General features: G+C 46.5%; 2 long non-coding RNA genes across 2 annotated transcripts in view; one reads left to right on the plus strand and one right to left on the minus strand.

The window, feature by feature from the left end:
- The first annotated feature begins 223 nt into the window (after window positions 1-223).
- Window positions 224-18,073, plus strand: LOC134935236 (uncharacterized). Its single transcript, XR_010180001.1, has 4 exons — window positions 224-480; window positions 13,650-13,718; window positions 13,794-14,005; window positions 15,448-18,073. It is a non-coding gene; the product is annotated as an uncharacterized LOC134935236 (long non-coding RNA).
- LOC134935237 (uncharacterized) overlaps window positions 13,515-18,089 on the minus strand; it is a 28,564-nt gene continuing 23,989 nt past the window's right edge. The window contains exon 2 of the long non-coding RNA XR_010180002.1: window positions 13,515-14,002. This is a non-coding gene — a long non-coding RNA (uncharacterized LOC134935237). The remainder of the gene's footprint in view (window positions 14,003-18,089) is intronic.

The following is an 18,089-nucleotide window of genomic DNA, read 5'->3' on the forward strand; positions in this document are numbered from 1 at the left end:
GGGGGGGGGGCTAGGGGGGCATGTGACCTGGGCGCCAGACTGGAGAGGCTGTCACTTTAATCCCCCCTAACGCCCCCTCCCTTTGCGGCAGCGATACCTTACAGCCGGCGGAGCTCGCGCCTAGCCAGGCAGGCACACACACCGCATCGCAGAGCATCGCAGAGATGACACTGAAAATAAACTACATCTCTCAGCAGCCTTTGCTGCCGGGAGCTGTACTTTACTTTCAGTTTCATCTCTGCAGCGTGCTGTGATCGGCACAGCAGAGCAGCATTAAGAGGGGGCATGGGGGACAAATTACTACTCCTCCCCTCACCCCACTGCTAGAGCCTTTAATCATTGCAGCCACTGCTGCAGTGAACAAGAAATTCTTGGTCCGAAAAGGGGGCGGGGCTAAACGGCACTGTACACACAGTGCCACCATGCCAGCCAGCAACAGCGTGGGAGAGAGGAGGGGAGAAGAGCAGCACAGCCTAAACAGTGAGTATAACTCAGGGAAGGGGCACTGTATGTTTCTGTGACTGCTATATGTGTGTATGAATGTGTGCATGTGTGTGATTGTATGTGATTAGGTGTGTCACTACATATCTGTATGGGTGTGGTATGCGTGACCGGGCATACCGACGCTGGTATGCCGGGAGCGGAATGTCGTCGGGGGGATGGGGGGGTGGCGAGCGCAGCAACGCTGGGGTGGGAGTGGTCCCTGTTGGTCAGCATGCAGGTGTAAGTAGATACAGAAGTAAAAGGTGCTGCACTGAAGCTGAATCTCTGTAATTAAGAGACCCACACGGTCCAGCGTTTCAAATGCAGGACCGTGTGTGTCTCTTAATTACGGAGAATCAGCTTCAGTGCCGCATCTTTTGCTGCTATATATATATATATACACTTGAATGCGAGGGGGGGCGCTAAGTTAATGGCTTGCCCCGGGTGCCAAAACTCCTAGTTTCGGCCCTGCCGACACCTAGTCGTGGTTTTGCACAAAATGGAGCAGTCTTCTGCTCTGACAAGCGGGCACACCCGGGTCCCATTAGCCAGGAGCAGCAGGGACACACAATGTCCAGACAGCGGTGCGGACATCAGGGATTATGTCATGGGGACCGGGGCTGCTGCCAGTGCCATGTAAAGACACAGCCGCAGTATCTGAGGAGTGGCAGTGCAGAGGTGGAGTGCAAGAGCACAGGAGAAGACGACGGTAACATCCCCATAGACAGAACAGGCAAAGGGCAGAGGACATTGCAAGGCAGAGAGGGAAATGCAATGAAAGACCTGGGTCAGGAGGGTGGGAAAAACAGGATTTTAATACCTACCGGTAAATCCTTTTCTCCTAGTCCGTAGAGGATGCTGGGGTCCACTTCAGTACCATGGGGTATAGACGGTACCGCAGGAGCCATGGGCACTTTAAGACTTTTCAAAGGGTATGAACTGGCTCCTCCCTCTATGCCCCTCCTCCAGACCTCAGTTATAGGAACTGTGCCCATGGAGACGGACATTTCGAGGAAAGGATTTACTTTTATACTAATGGTGAGATTCATACCAGCTCACACCTCAACCATGCCGCACAACATGGCATTCAACATAAAACACGCCAACAGGCATGAACCATTTGCAGCAACATGCTGAAAACAAATGTAACACAACTTGTGTAACGATAATTAACAAACTGCAGGTAAAGTACGCACTGGGTCGGGTGCCCAGCATCCTCTACGGACTAGGAGAAAAGGATTTACCGGTAGGTATTGAAATCCTGTTTTCTCATACGTCCTAGAGTAGGGGTGGGCAAAATACGGCCCGCGGGCCGGATGCGGCCCGCAAACCGATCCTGCCCGGCCCGCTGCCTCCCACCAGCAAGCAATGACAAGCGGCCCGACCAGCTGAGCTGCTTGTCATTGCTCTGCACTGCAGTACCTCCAAGCTGCCAGCGGCGCCTCTCTCCCCTGCTGCTGCTGCTGCGTTGTAGCAGCCTCCTCCTCCCGCCTCCAGACTCCCCAGTGACAACGGCTGTGTTCAGCCAAAAAGGGGGCGGGGCTACACGGACCTCAGGGGGCGGAGCTACACGGGACAAGAGCCAGACTGCTGCAGATCCATCCTTCCTGCCACTGCCAGCCAGATCAGTAAGTTAATGGGAAAAGTGAGTGAGAGAAAGTGTGTGTGTGTGTGTGTGTGTGTGTGTATATATATATATATATATATATATATATATGTGAGAGTGTGTGTGTGTATTTGTGTGTGCGGACAGTGGCGTCAGACTGTTTTTAGGTTGGGGGGAGAGATCTTTAGCTCTCGCTGTACCAAACCCTCCTGTGTTCTGTCACCGTGTGTCCCCCCCCCCGTGTTCTGTCACCGTGTCACCCCCCGTGTTCTGTCACTGTGTCACACCCCCGTGTTCTGTCACCGTGTCACCCCCCCGTGTTCTGTCACTGTGTCACCCCCCCGTGTTCTGTCACTGTCACCCCCCCCCGTGTTCTGTCACTGTCACCCCCCCGTGTTCTGTCACTGTGTCACACCCCCCGTGTTCTGTCACTGTCACCCCTGTGTGCTGTCCCTGTGTCACCCCCCCCGTGTTCTGTCACTGTGTCACACCCTCCGTGTTCTGTCACTGTCACCCCCCCGTTTTCTGTCACTGTCACCCCCACCGTGTTCTGTCACTGTGTCACCCCCCCGTGTTCTGTCACCGTGTCACCCCCCGTGTTCTGTCACTGTCACCCCCCCCGTGTTCTGTCACTGTCACCCCCCACCCCCCGTGTTCTGTCACTGTGTCACCCCCCCGTGTTCTGTCACTGTCACCCCCGTGTTCTGTCACTGTGTCACCCCCCCCCCCCCCTTGTTCTGTCACTGTGTCAACCCCCCCGTGTTCTGTCACTGTCACCCCCCGTGTGCTGTCTCCGTGTCACCCCCACCGTGTTCTGTCACTGTGTCACCCCCCCATGTTCTGTCACTGTGTCACACCCCCCGTGTACTGTCACCGTGTCACCCCCATGGTGTTCTGTCACTGTCAACCCCACCATGTTCTGTCACCGTGTCGCCCAGAGGCGTCACCGGGTGTGGTGACACCCGGAGCGCACTCTGTACTATTACACCCCCCCCCCCCGCTCAAGCAGTGTGGTGCCCAAAAAGGGGGTGTGGCTTAATCTAAAAGGGGCATGGTCTGGTGGGTCTTTTCTCTTTCGCTCCGGGGGCATGTCCAGCTTCCCCTAAGATGCTGGCTGCCCCCGGAGCTGGACTGTGTGTGTGCCGACTCTTATCTGTGACCCCTCGTGTTCTGTCACTGTGTCACACTCCCCGTGTCCTATCACTGTGTCACACCTTTCCCCAGGGGCCATAAGACACTGGATAATTTGCTTGCTGCGCAATAATTATCCTAAATAAAATGTTAATGTGTAAAAGGGGACTCTACCTTCCGTACTGTGTAAAAGGGAGCTCTACCTACTGTAATGTGTGTAAGTGGCGCAATTTGAATAATGGAGAGTATTGTGCAGCCTAATACGAATCTGTATTATTTTTTGTCCACACTCCTTCCACATGAAGCCACGTCCCTATATTTTTGTCAAGTGGGGGGAGCTGCTATTTTGTGTGTGGCCCTCGGATACTGACAGGAAATGTCAAGTGGCCCCTCAGCTGAAATAATTGCCCACCCCTGTCCTAGAGAATACTGGGGTCCACTTCAGTACCATGGGGTTATACCAAAGCTCCAGTAAGGGCGGGAGAGTGCTGATGACCCTGCAGCACCAATTGACTAAACTTGAGGTCCTCATCGGCCAAAGTGTCAAACTTATAAAATTTAACAAATGTGTTTGACCCTGACCAAGTAGCTGCTCGGCAAAGTTGTAAAGCCGAGACTCCCCGGGCAGCCGCCCAGGATGAGCCCACTTTCCTAGTAGAATGGGCCTTCACCGACTTCGGTATCGGCAATCCTGCCGTAGAATTCGTCCCTCTGATCCAGCGCGCAATAGTCTGCTTAGAAGCAGGACACCCAATCTTGTTGGGAGCATACAGGACAAACAGAGCCTCTGTTTTCCGTATCCGAGCTGTTCTAGCGACATAAATCTTCAAAGCTCTAACCACTTCTAGAGACTTTGACTCAGTGAAAGTGTCAGTAGCTACTGGCCCCACAATAGGTTGGTTTATGTGGAAAGATGAAACCACCTTTGGAAGAAAATGTTGGCGAGTTCTCAACTCCACCCTATCTTAATGGAAGATCAGGTAAGGGCTCTTGTGAGACAAGGCCCACAACTCAGACACCCGCCTTGTGGATGCCAAGGCCAAAAGCATCACCACTTTCCAAGTGAGAAACTTAAATTCTATCTCCTGCAGAGGTTCAAACCAATCTGATTGAAGGAACTGCAACACCACATTAAGATCTCATGGTGCCACTGGAGGCACAAATGGAGGCTGGATGTGCAGGACCCCTTTCACGAACGTCTGAACGTCTGGAAAGGAGGCTAATTGTTTTTGAAAGAAAACTGATAAGGCCGAAATCTGGACCTTGATTGACCCCAATCTTAGGCCCGCATCCACACCAGCCTGCAGAAAATGCAGAAAACGTCCCAATTCAAACTCTTCCGTTGGAGCCTTCTTAGATTCACACCAAGACACATATTTTCTCTAAATACGGTGGTTATGTTTAGACGTTACTCCCTTCCTGGCCTTAATAAGAGTGGGAATGACTTCCTTGGGAATACCCTTTTGGGCTAGGATCCGGCGCTCAACAGCCATGCCGTCAAACGTAGTCGCGGTAAGTCTTGATACACACACGGCCCCTGCTGTAGTAGGTCCTCTCGAGGAGGAAGAGGCCGATGATCTTCTATGAGCAACTCCTGAAGATCTGGATACCAAGCCCTCCTTGGCCAGTCTGGGGCAATGAAGATTGCTCGAACTCTTGTTCTTCTTATTATTTTGAGAACTTTTGGCATCAGTGGAAGTGGAGGGAACACATATACCAACCGAAACACCCACTGGGTTACCGGTGCATCCACTGCTATTGCTTGAGGGTCTCTCGACCTGGAACAATATCTCTGAAGCTTCTTGTTTAGACGAGATGCCATCATGTCTACTTGAGGAATTCCCCAAAGACTTGTCACCTCTGCGAAGACTTCTTGGTGGAGGCCCCACTCTCCTGGATGGAGATCGTGTCTGCTGAGGAAGTCTGCTTCCCAGTTGTCCACTCCCGGAATGAAAATTGCTGACAGAGCTCTTACATGTCTTTCTACATAGAGGAGAATTCTTGTCACCTCTGCCATTGCCGCTCTGCTTTTAGTTCCGCCTTGCCTGTTTATGTATGCGACTGCTGTTACATTGTCCGACTGGATCTGCACGGGATGATCTTGAAGAAGATGTACCCCTTGTAGAAGGCCGTTGTAAATGGCTCTCAATTCCAGAACGTTTATGTGAAGGCAGGCTTTCTGACTTGACCATTTTCCTTGGAAGCTTTCCCCCCCTATGTGACAGCTCCCCAGCTTTGGAGACTTGCAACCGTGGTTACCAGGACCCAGTCCTGAATCCCTTTAGTAGGTGAGAACTGTGTAGCCACCACAGGAGCGAAATCCTGACTTTGGATGACAGGATTATCTTCCAGGGCATGTGTAGGTGGGATCCGGACCACTTGTCCAACAGGTTCCACTGGAATACTCTGGCATGAAATCGGCCAAACTGTATGGCCTCGTAGGCTGCTACCATTTTCCCCAACAACCGAATGCATTGATGGATCGACACTCTTGTTGGTTTCGATATTTGTTTGACCATTTTCTGGATTTCCAGAGCCTTTCCACTGGAAGAAATACTCTCTGTACTTCTGTGTCCAGAATCATCCCTAAAAATGACAATCTTGTCGTTGGTTCCAAGTGCGACTTTGGAAAATTTATGATGCAACCGTGTTGTTGGAGTATTTACATGGAGAGTGCGATGTTCCGCACCAACTGTTCCCTGGATCTCGCTTTTATCAGGAGATCGTCCAGATAAGGAATTATATTGACTCCTTTTTGATGAAGGAGGACCATCATCTCTGCCATCTCCTTGGTGAATACCCTCGATGCCGTGGAGAGTCCGAACGGCAACGTCTGGAACTGGTAATGGCAATCCTGTACTGCGAATCTCAGATAAGCTTGGTGAGGAGGATAAATGGGAACATGCAAGTAAGCATCCTTTATGTCTACTGACACCATGAAGTCCCCCTCCTCCAGACTGGAAATCACTGCCCTCAGGGATTCCATCTTGAACTTGAACCTTTTCAGGTAGAGATTTAGATTTTTCAGGTTTAAAATCATTCTGACCGAGCCGTCCGGCTTCGGAACTACGAAGAGGCTCAGATAAAAACCTTCTCCTCTTTGTGACAAAGGTACCAGGATAATGACCTGATCCTGACATAGTTTTTGAATTGCCGTTGTTACTGCCTCTCTTTCTGGAAGAGAAGCTGGCAAGGTCGATTTAAAAAATCGGCATGGGGGACGTCTTGAAACTCCAGCCTGTACCCTTGGGACACTATTTGTAAGACCCATTGGTCCAGGCCAGATTGAATCCAAATTTGACTGAATAGTTTCAGACGTGCTCCCACCCGAGCGGACTCCCGCAAGGGAGCCCCAGCGTCATGCTGTAGAATTGGCAGAAGTAGGGGTTGACTTCTGCTATTGGGATCCTGGAGATGCTACGGATTTCTTTCCTTTTCCCCTTCCCCTACCTGCAAAGAAGGGAGAACCTTTGGCCTTTTTGTATTTGTTGGGCTGAAAGGACTGCATGTGAGAGTGATGTGTCTTTTTCGCTGGTGCAGGAGCATAAGGCAAGAATGTCGACTTACCTGCGGTAGCCGCCGAGACTAACGCATCCAGCCCATCACCAAATAAGGCCTCACCTTTATACGGGAGGGCCTCCATATTTCTTTTGGAATCTGCATCAGCATTCCACTGGCAGATCCACAACGCCCTCCGAGCCGATACTGCCATGGTAGCGGCTGTTGAACCTAAGAGTCCAATATCCTTCATAGCTTCCAGCATGTATGCTGCAGCGTCTTTGATATTACCTAACGTTAGGAGTATCTCGTCTCTATCAATCGTGTCAATTTCTGATGACAAGTTATAAGACCATTTTTTAATAGCACGACTCACCCATGTGCAAGCAATGGTGGGTCTGAGCAGCGTACCATTGGCCACATAAATAGATTTTAACGTGGTCTCCATTTTGCGGTCTGCCGGCTCTTTTAGTGAAGCCGTCCTAGGTGCAGGGAGAATCACCCTTTTTGTCAACCTTGACAGTGCACTGTCTAACACCGGGGGTGACTCCCATCTTTTCCTGTCCTCTAAAGGAAAGGGATAAGCAATTTGAATCCTTTCGGGAATACAAAATTTCTTTTCAGGATTCACCTACACTCCCTCAAAAAGAGTATTGAGCTCGTGGGAAGGAGGGAAAGTTACCTTACATTTCTTTTCCTTATAGAAATAAGCCTCCTCCTGAGGTACAGGAGGGGCTTCCGTAACTTCTAAAACCTCCTTTATAGCAACAATCATATATTGTATGTTTTTTGCCAATTTAGGATCTACCTCCCTGGAATCACTATCATCGACACAAGAATCAGAGTCCGTGTCGGTATCAGTATGTACAATGTTTGCAAACTGTCTTTTATGTGACCCAGAGGGGTCGCCTGCGGATGAGACAGCAGAACCCTGAAAAATCACATCTTCAACTGATTTTCTCCAGCTTTCTGCATGAGACTCAGACTTATCTAATCTCCTACTGATATGATTCACACTATCACGTATTTCTTTCACCCATGCAGGCTCGTGGTGTGCCGGCAGCGCCACCACATTACAACTCTGTGTCTCTAAAATGGCTCCCTCAGGGGAAGAACTCCCTGCCTCAGACATGTCACACACGTGTACAAACACACCACAGACACTCCGGGACTTATAGGGGACAGACCCACAGTAAAATCTGTCAGAAGGACACAGATAGGAGCAGCCAGTTCACAAACCCAGCGCCAGTAACACAATGCCTGTGAAACACAAAATGTCCACTGACATACAGAGCTTTTTTATATGTAAATACACAATGTAAAGCATCAATTTCACTGTGCCCCCCCCCCTGTTTTGCACCCCAGTAGTGAAGGAGGACCAGCATTGTCTCTGCAGCCTGAGGAGAGAGAGAAAATGGCGCTGAGCAGTGTGCTGGCTGACTGAGGAGGAAGCTCCGCCCCCGCAATGGCACATTTCTCCTCAGCGATTTTTACAATATTATTTATACTGGCGGGGGTAGGGCTGTGCCATGGCATCTTATGCCCCCTTTCTGCCAGTTTAATCAGGTTTCATGCTGCCCAGGGCGCCTCCCCCCCCCCCGCACCCTGCAGTGGCCATGTATGAGTGAGCAACATGGCGCGCTGCGCTCCCGCCAGCCGTGCGGTACGTTTAGCCGTCACCTTGATTGAAGATCTATCTTCTAAAACTCACCTGTCTTCTGACTTCTTGCTCTGCAAGGGGGGTGACGGCGTGCTGTGGGAGTGAGCATCTAGGCACAGCTAGCGTTCAGTACCCTTCAGGAGCTAATGGTGTCCTGTCAGCCAGAAGCAGAGCCATGAAACTCTTTAGGAAGTTGTTTCCTACTTCTGCTCCCTCAGTCCCACGAAGCAGAGAGACTGTTGCCAGCAGTTCTCCCTGCAAATAAAAAACCTAACTTAAGTCTTTTCAGAGAAACTCAGTAGAGCTCCCCTGGAGTGCATCCAGTCTGCCTGGGCACATTTCTAAAACTGAGGTCTGGAGGAGGAGCATAGAGGGAGGAGCCAGTTCAGACCCTTTGAAAAGTCTTAAAGTGCCCATGGCTCCTGCGGAACCGTCTATACCCCCATGGTACTAAAGTGGACCCCAGCATCCTCTAGGACGTATGAGAAAATACAATATATAGAGAACAAGGGAGGGGGTGGACATACAAGACACAGAGGGCAGAGAGGGGGACAATACAAAGATATAGGGGAAGGGACAATAAAAGACATGGAGTGGGGTGGTGGTGGGAACAATACAAGATATAGAGAGCATGGGGGAAGGGACATTACAAGACACAGAAGGAGGAGCAGTACAATGCAGGTTATACAAATGGGGTAGGGGCAGACAGCACAAAGCAGGATATACAGTATGTATGGGGAGACAGCACAATGCAAGGCATACAGTTGGGTAATGGTCTGACAGCACAATGCAGAATATGCAGATGGGGAGGGGGCAGACAGCACAGTGCAGGACATACAGTTGGGTACAGGGGGTAACACAATGCAGAACATACATATGGGGGAGGGATGGACAGCACAATGTAGGACGTTCTGATGGGGATGGGCAGACAGCACAATGCAGGACATACAGTGATGGACAGACAGCACAATGCAGGACATACAGTTGCGGGGGACAAGCAACATAGTACAGGACATATAGATGGAGCAGAGAGACACCACAATGTAGGACATACAGTTGGAGTTGGGGGGTAACACAATGCAGGACATACAGATGGGGAGAGGGATGAACGCACAATGCAGGACATATAGATGAAGGGGGCGAAAGGAAAAGTATAGAATATATACAGCTGAGAGGTACAGTAGCACAATACAAAACATATAGTAATGAGGCTTTGTACAACAAACTCAAGATATGGGGGTGATATCAATAAAATAAATACAGACATATTGAGGGTCTTTTTGTCATACTAGGGTCACATCACCAAGGGGTGCTTCCTTTTGTTCACTTGTAGACTCTCACATTACACTATTCATATAAGTGAATATGAAAGGGAGATTGAGATTGCTAAAGGTACAGTAGGTGCTAGCTATTCCCTCCTTGGTGCTAGCCACACCCAACACTCCCTGCATAGGCCACACCCCCATAGCAGTGGTCACGCCCTCAGATAACCAGTCACACCATACACACACCCCAAATATTGGTCACAGACCGTACAGCAGCAAACAATATGCCTTTCATAAATTTCAGCTCCAGGCCCTTCTGAACCTTAATCTGGCACTGACCAGATGGCCAGGGATGATGAGACTCTCAGAAGACCCCACCACACTATGCGAAGTAGACTACACAAAGAAACAACTAGGCCTTTAGTCAGGGATGTAGCGAGGGTGGCTCCGGTGGAGTGCGAGCTCCGGGCACTGGAAAAGTTACAGCGCATCACCTGCCCAACCCCTCCTTCTGTCCGCTATACCGAGAGCCGCTGTACGGGCAGCCGCAGAGCAGGAGAAGAAGCAGAGGGGGCGCGCACTGTCCCTGTTTTAAACATGTGGGGTGCCCAAAAGAAACTTTCGCCCTGAGCTCCACAAGGTCTAGAACCGGCCCTGTCACCAATTTAGGATTTTTCTATATTTTTTCTTTTCAAATGTAACATGCCTCCAATTCAGTAGGGGGGAGGGGCGCCGAAACATACCCTTGCTTCGGGCACCATGGCACCTAGCTACACCTCTGCCTTTAGTTTCCATTGTTGAGGGATATTAGGAAAGGGCTTGCCCACATAGGAAGATTTTTTTGTCCTTGCATAAGTATGCATAATAAATATAAAAATACGTTTTTTTTTCCATCTACCTATGGTGGTGCAGGGGAGAATTGCCTCTTCTCAACCTCTTCATTACTTTATACTTTGAACTGTGAAATTACTTTGTTGTAATATTTTCAAAACTAAATCTTTTCCTTCTTTAAAGACCTGTACTACTAACACAAACAAACACACTAAAATGTTTCTGACTATATGTCAGTTTAATCTGTCGAATGCCAGATCACTCTCAACAAGGGGATATGTTACAGAGTAATTTCCTCATATCCATTTTAGATATGTCAAATATATTTATGATATTATATTTTATTACACATTGGGGGTAATTCTGAGTTGATCGCAGCAGGATTTTTGTTAGCAGTTGGGCAAAACCATGTGCACTGCAGGGGAGGCAGATATAACATGTGCAGAGAGAGTTAGATTTGGGTGTGGTGTGTTCAATCTGCAATCTAAATTGCAGTGTAAAAATAAAGCAGCCAGTATTTACCCTGCACAGAAACAAAATAACCCACCCAAAACTAACTCTCTCTGCACATGTTATATCTGCCTCCCCTGCAGTGCACATGGTTTTGCCCAACTGCTAACAAAAATCCTGCTGCGATCAACTCAGAATTACCCCCATAGAGTAAGCTCTCAAAGTAATCAGTGGGATGTTTGAATAAACTAGTAAAATTGGTTTCTGTGGCCTTGGCTAGTTAGCAGCTGAACAGGCAAACCCAGCTCACATGGCCTGCTAACTACTAGACAATAGTTTACACACTTCCTGTGAAAGACACACCCACAATTTGAAGGTATAATATACCTATTTGAAATCACAGAGCTCACTCTCTCTGAACCACTGAGACAGATGTACAGTAGCTGGACACAGCTACAGAGACTCTGTAAGAATGCAGCTTCAATCACCAGGTTACTTGTAAGCTCCTCATGATGGCTAAGTATCAATCTCTCTATAGCTCATAGATAATAATGACATAGAATAGCTAAATATGTGTTTGTGATAATACTGTGAATCTGTAATGGTAATTGGAACATTAGACAACCTGTAGCATAGCATTTCTGGTATACGTTTTGTGGATAGTGATTTGTGTTTTGTAGCAATGGCATGCTGGGTTGTGTGGTTATCTGGTCTTGTAATGGCTCATATAGCATGAACAGTATGCAAGACACTGGGGTATATTTACTAAAATTCGTATTTGTACCGATTTGGAGTGAGATTCATCACGAATAACATCGAATGTGTAATTGTGCAACTTTTTGAACTTTTTACGACTAATTTACTAAGCTGTCGTATTTTTCTTTTTCGTGATTTCCGATGTCGATGTCATTCGTAGTTTTGTAAAGTAGAATGCGGCCGATTTAGTGGTTTTGCGGCCGTGTTATGTGGTTTTTTTACGACTGCGTCACATTTTGGTTACGGCAGTGTTTGTCCGTTCACTGCCGCATTTTTTTCCTAAGTTTCGTTTTTGTCACTCGTCCGTGATTGGTTTGATTCGTGATGGAGGAGTGTCTGTGCACATTACTATAAAAACGCCCCAAACCGTCAGCACCTCGTGGGTTGAGTTAGTGGAGAGGTGAGAGGAAGGTGTGTTAGGAGTTGGAGAGTTGTTTGGAGTTTGTGGAGGATTTGAGGAGTTTTTTTGCGATTGTTGAGTGCTGTACTGTGTGTGTAAGTAGTCTTGTCATACTTGTTGTGTAGTTATTTAAAAGTTTGTTTATTTTTTTGTCATTGTTTTTTATTTAACGTCTATTGTCATTGTTTGTGAGTGAGTGAGTGAGTGTGTGTGTGTGTGTGTGTGTGTGTGTGTTTGGTGTGTAGTGGTAGTGGAGGAGTGTGTTTATTGTTTTTTTTTCTCAGTGTTATTTGTTGTTTGTCCTGGTTATGTCCCAGTCAGAGGTGAGTGAGGTGGAGGAGGTGAGTGAGGTGGAGGAGGTGAGTGAGAGGGAGGAGGTTAGTGAGGTGGAGGAGGTTAGTGAGGTGGAGGAGGTTAGTGAGGAGGAGGGGGTGGCTGCTGCTGCGGCCTCCAGTGATAGTGATGGTGTTGTGGCTCCGCAGCCACGCACCACTACAAAGACAGGCCGCAATGTCAAATTTAGCTATGCTGAAAGTATGGCTTTGGTGCGGGAGCTGATGAGGCATCATCGGCAGTTGTTTGGCCATGATGCTGCAAAGGTGTCGTCACGCAGGAAGAGTGTTCTGTGCCGGAAGGTCATTGCGGCTGTAAATAGTGAGGGGGTGGTGAGGCGGACCGAGGACACGTGCCGTAAGCGTTTTTACGATATAAAGCGCCGTGTCAAGGCGAAGATGGCCAAGGAGGCTAAATCGGCCCGCCAAACCGGGGGTGGACCCCCCTTCCGTTCATCTTACCGCGATTGGGAGGAGACTGTGCGTGCACTCATTCCGCAAGAAGTGGTTGGTGGCACTTATGTCCGGGATTCGGATCGGCCAAGGCAGGATGGTGAGTTATTTCTGTTTTTTTTTTAAACAATTTAAGCATGTGTGCTTTGTCCTTAGTTGTCTGAAATGTCTTCTTGCTAATTGTGGTTGTCAGTTTGTTCATTCTTCTAATGTGTTGGTGTACTGATTTTTTTTTTTTTTTAATATTACTGGTTGCCTTGGAGTTTTTCTGGTGTTGTAACTCAAAAGTAAATGTTTGTAGGTGAGTTGTAATGATTTTATATTTTTACATTGTAAACAAAGGTTTTTTGTAAATACATTTCATCTCATTTATGATTATTGTGTGTTGTTATGGGTTGCCCTTTGTGTGCTTGATGTGTGTTTGATTGCATATTTGGTTGTGATGTTTCCAATTTTTACAAGATATTTTGGACTAGTGTTTTATTATTATTATTATTATCCCAAATTGGGTCCTTAGCGTGCAATATTGTGGTTGTGTCAAGCTACGACGTTTTGTTTTTAAGTAGTATAATTGTTTGCATTATGCGCCTTTGATTTTTTTTCATTTTTCAAAATTTATGCTAACTTAAAAAATACGCAACCAATGACGTCAGGCAGAAAAGCATAAGCATCGTTTAGTTTAATTCTCATCAGGTACCACATATGTTTACATCACAATAAGGAATTTGCAAAAACATATCACCAAAATAGTATGTTCATAAGGACATTCTTCATATTTCTACAGTACGCCAGAGAAGCAGCACAGCCAGGCCACAGCCAACACTGCCGAGAGATGCAGATGGTGGCAATGCCGGTAAGATTTAACTATATACACATATTCTGCAAACACATTGAGACACAAAATGTTAATGTTTATCTTATCACACAGGTTCTTCTTCGGCAAATCCACCAACACTAAGGCGCCCATCACAGGGCTCGCTTACTGTGGCAACGAGGCCACCCAAGAGACGCCGTCTTGAGGGTCCAGCTCCAGCACCAGCATCACCACCCCAACGGCGCATCTCACAGTGTCGGCCGTGCCACCACTAGTTCTATTGGCCAGCCCCCAAAGTGAGGATCCACAATCCCCGCAGTTGTCTGGTGAGTAAACATAACAATTACGTGTAAATAAGTAAACAAACAGTGTTGTTGATTTATTAACCTGGAGAAGGCATAAGGAAGTGAAAAAACACTGATATGTGCAAGGTGATAAAGGCAGCAGTACAAAACAAACACAACTGTTAATGTACATATTGGATCTGTTTGCCTTGTGCCTTTCTCACCTTGCACATATCACTGGTTTTTCACTTCCTTATGCCTTCTCCAGGTTTATACATCTGCCCCACTGTTAGTACATCGAAAATTATAATACACTAATGACCAGTCATCCTTGCAATAATCAACAACAACAAGCAGATGGTGTTAAGGTATTTTTAGATGGATAATTGTCAGATGGGATGTTGGCCATATCAACACTTTTTTGACACAAAATTTTTGAAGTAAAAATAACAGAAATGTTAAGTCTCATCCAATTGTTTTGCATGGCCAACAACACCACTTCTAAACATAGGGCAACTTAATACTTTTCCATCCATTGTTAATGTGTACATTTTAGGCCACTATATATTTTTAATTTTTTGGCAAACCACTGACTGCCTTGAACAATGTATGAGTGTATTGGCCAACACATTTATTGTATTGTGTGTGTTGTTCCAAAGGAAGCTTCATACCCAATGGGGGTCATTCCGAGTTGTTCGTTCGTTATATTTTTCTCGCAACAGAGCGATTAGTCGCTAATGCGCATGCGCAATGTCCGCAGTGGTTCTGCGCCAAGTAAATTTGCTATGCAGTTAGGTATTTTACTCACGGCATTACGAGGTTTTTTCTTCGTTCTGGTGATCATAATGTGATTGACAGGAAGTGGGTGTTTCTGGGCGGAAACTGGCCGTTTTATGGGTGTGTGCGAAAAAACGCTACCGTTTCTGGGAAAAACGCGGGAGTGGCTGGAGAAACGGAGGAGTGTCTGGCCGAACGCTGGGAGTGTTTGTGACGTCAAACCAGGAACGAAACTGACTGAACTGATCGCAGTTGCAGAGTAAGTGTGGAGCTACTCAGAAACTGCTAAGAAGTGTCTATTCGCAATTTTGCTAATCTTTCGTTCGCAATTTTGATAAGCTAAGATTCACTCCCAGTAGGCGGCGGCTTAGCGTATGCAATGCTGCTAAAAGCAGCTTGCGAGCGAACAACTCGGAATGAGGGCCAATATGTAAATGTAGTACTTTGTATTTGTTAGAGTTCTTCGTGTTTAAACATTAATTATGGCTCAGAATCCTACTATACCCCCCAAAAAAAACAACAAATGAGTAGTGAACGTTAGAAGCCACATATTTATAAAAAAAGGTGAGCTACATAGTTAAGTTTATGCCACAATCTATTTAGCAATTACAACATTAATATTAAGAAGTAATGCATGTTGAGGTAAAGCTATAGTAAGACCAATGCTACATATTTACTAAATAGTGGCTATCTTCAACCCCATACAGACCCAGCCATCATCACCGAGGATGCCCAGCAGGAACGTGACCAGGAGACCTTCACACTTCACCTGCAGCCCATCGATCCGACTCAGACAACCACGCCGCAGGACATACCCCAACCACCCCAAACATCCCACAGCCCCCAATTGAGCACAACACAAGTTGACACACAAATGGGCCCTGAGTTTTGGAGCCGTTGGTCGTCACAACAGGCGCAATACTGCGCAAGCCTCAACACCCACAGCCAATACCTGTCAAGTCTGCCCCATCATTTGCCTAGACTGAGTCGCAACTCAGGCAGACTTATAGTGCAGGTGGGCAGAATCGCTAACTCCATGGAACAGATGAGAGCAGACAACACCCAAATGCAGTCAAACCTCCAACGCATCTTGGATGATCAGCAGCGGCAGCAACAATCACTTATACCGATCATACAACACTATCAAATGATCAACGACAACCTCTCACGCATGATAGCTAACAACACTGCCGCTAACACTCAGCTCACAGCAAGCTTGAACAATCTAAGTCAAAGCCTTAGTGTGTTGGCATCACACCATGCCACATCTAGTTCTGGGACAACGACACCAAGCCACACCCCAGTTCATTCCCCAGTCCGACGCTCAAGTCGAACCCGCACCAACGAGCCAGCACAATCCTCGGCACCCAGCACACAAAGAAAAAAACATTAATAATGTTCGGTCAGAATATATTGACCATTACAGTGTTTTTCTTTTAGATTGGTCGCAAAAAGTTGTGTGTTAAAATTAATAAATTGTGAACACGCAATATGTGTATTGTTTAATTAGCTCCACAAACCACATGCACATTAGTGTCTTGGGCCAGATGTGGATTGTTAGACATATATTGCCTGCCCCTAGGTGTACTCAACTCAACATGTGTGTAAGCTATGTCACCCAGCACATTGTCCATGGCCGCAAGATTAGATAAAGCTACCCTGACTGCATAACACTGCGACTCCTGGGTAGGGAAGCAGAGAGAGGCATCTATGTAGCCATCCAAGACATCCAAAACCTGAGTGGCCCTTCAAAAATTAAACGTGAGTGTCATGACCTGTAATCAATACAATACTGTTTTCTATTACATTACAGAAGCTCCACTTAGACATAGACGTGTATGTATGTTTTAACTCACCTGAATTAAATATTTTTAAAAGGTGGCCTGTGAGATACTAATTACATTGCCAGTCACAGGCTGGAAACTGCTGGTAGCCATAAAGTGCAACACAGGCAGGAGTTTGGGCAGGCCTGAGACAGAGCGAGAGCGTACTGTCTCAGGGTCTAGGGTCAGTTTGACAAGGTCATACAGAGGGAAAAAAATAATTACATTTAGTCTGAGCATCTGTATAACATGGTCATCAGCAATTTTGTTATCGTTTAAAGTTCGAAAAAAAAACAAGCCATGGCCAGCCTATGCGGAACATGTACAACCTGCTTACCCTGTTGACTTTCCTGGCCAGGGTTTATTGTAGCCTCATGGAGCAGTGTCAGGTATCCCCCAGCAAACAAGACAGCAGTACTACACACAGTAGCAGCCATTTCAGATTGAGAGTGGTGAAAAATGTGCTTGGGTCCCTTTTAAAGGTCCAAAAAGTCAGGTGTGACTAATGTAGAATTGACAACACATGTAAACACGCTTCTCAAAAGCAGGTCTACTTTTTTTTAGGCTTTTTGTACGATTAGTAATTTTTTGCGGCCGCAAATCCATTTTCACGGTTGAGATTTCAAATACGAATGCTTAGTAAATGACCGAGTTCTAGATCTAAACAGCCGCGTTTGACCGAAGGTGTATTCATTCGTATTTTTACTACACAGCCGTAATAAAAATACGAATACCCTCATCACTGCCGTGATTTGAGTTTAGTAAATTCCCGAGATGACACTTTGAAGAAAAAACACCATCTCGGTCAAAATCGGGAGCTTAGTAAATTTCCCTATGTGTCGGTTCTTGGGATGTTTGAATAAATTAGTTAAGTTGGATTGGAATCGTGAAATATAATTAGATGGCTTGAATTGTGAAATCAGCACATAAGTATTATGTTGTAGTTTATACATTCTGGAATGTAGTAGAGTCTTTCAGATATATGTTGGTTCATTCAAGATAGTTACTGACTTGTGCTTGAACCTGGAAACAAAGGATGGTGGCATTGTTATAGTTTTGTGAAGTGATAACTATAACCATATGCTGAAATCAGTGTTTTTGGATTGGACATGGAATATAATTAGTTGGATTGAAATGTGCCTGAATGAGTTAGTTCATACAAAAATGGCTGCTGGCATGTGAAATTTTATGGCCTAACAAAGAATGCCATGTGCTTGAACCTGGAAACATAAGATGGCTGCTCGCATTACAATTGACCATGCAGTCAGATGCTGCACCTCCCCTCACCCTCACACATACATAACCCAAAATCAATATTCCCCTTAGATGTTTCTTCAGATAGATATTTCTCCTATATCTATCAATAAATCTAGGGATTGATTTTTATTGAATCTGTGATTTGCCGAGTGTGTGGAGTAATATTTCCCCAGTAATAAATATCTATATACATACACACATAAATACACTTCTCACACTCGTCTTTCATGCTATTTCTTTCTTAGATAGGCTGAACCTGTGAAAATATT

The sequence above is a fragment of the Pseudophryne corroboree genome, chromosome 6 (genome assembly GCF_028390025.1).
Source record: "Pseudophryne corroboree isolate aPseCor3 chromosome 6, aPseCor3.hap2, whole genome shotgun sequence".
Taxonomy (NCBI): Eukaryota; Metazoa; Chordata; class Amphibia; order Anura; family Myobatrachidae; genus Pseudophryne; species Pseudophryne corroboree.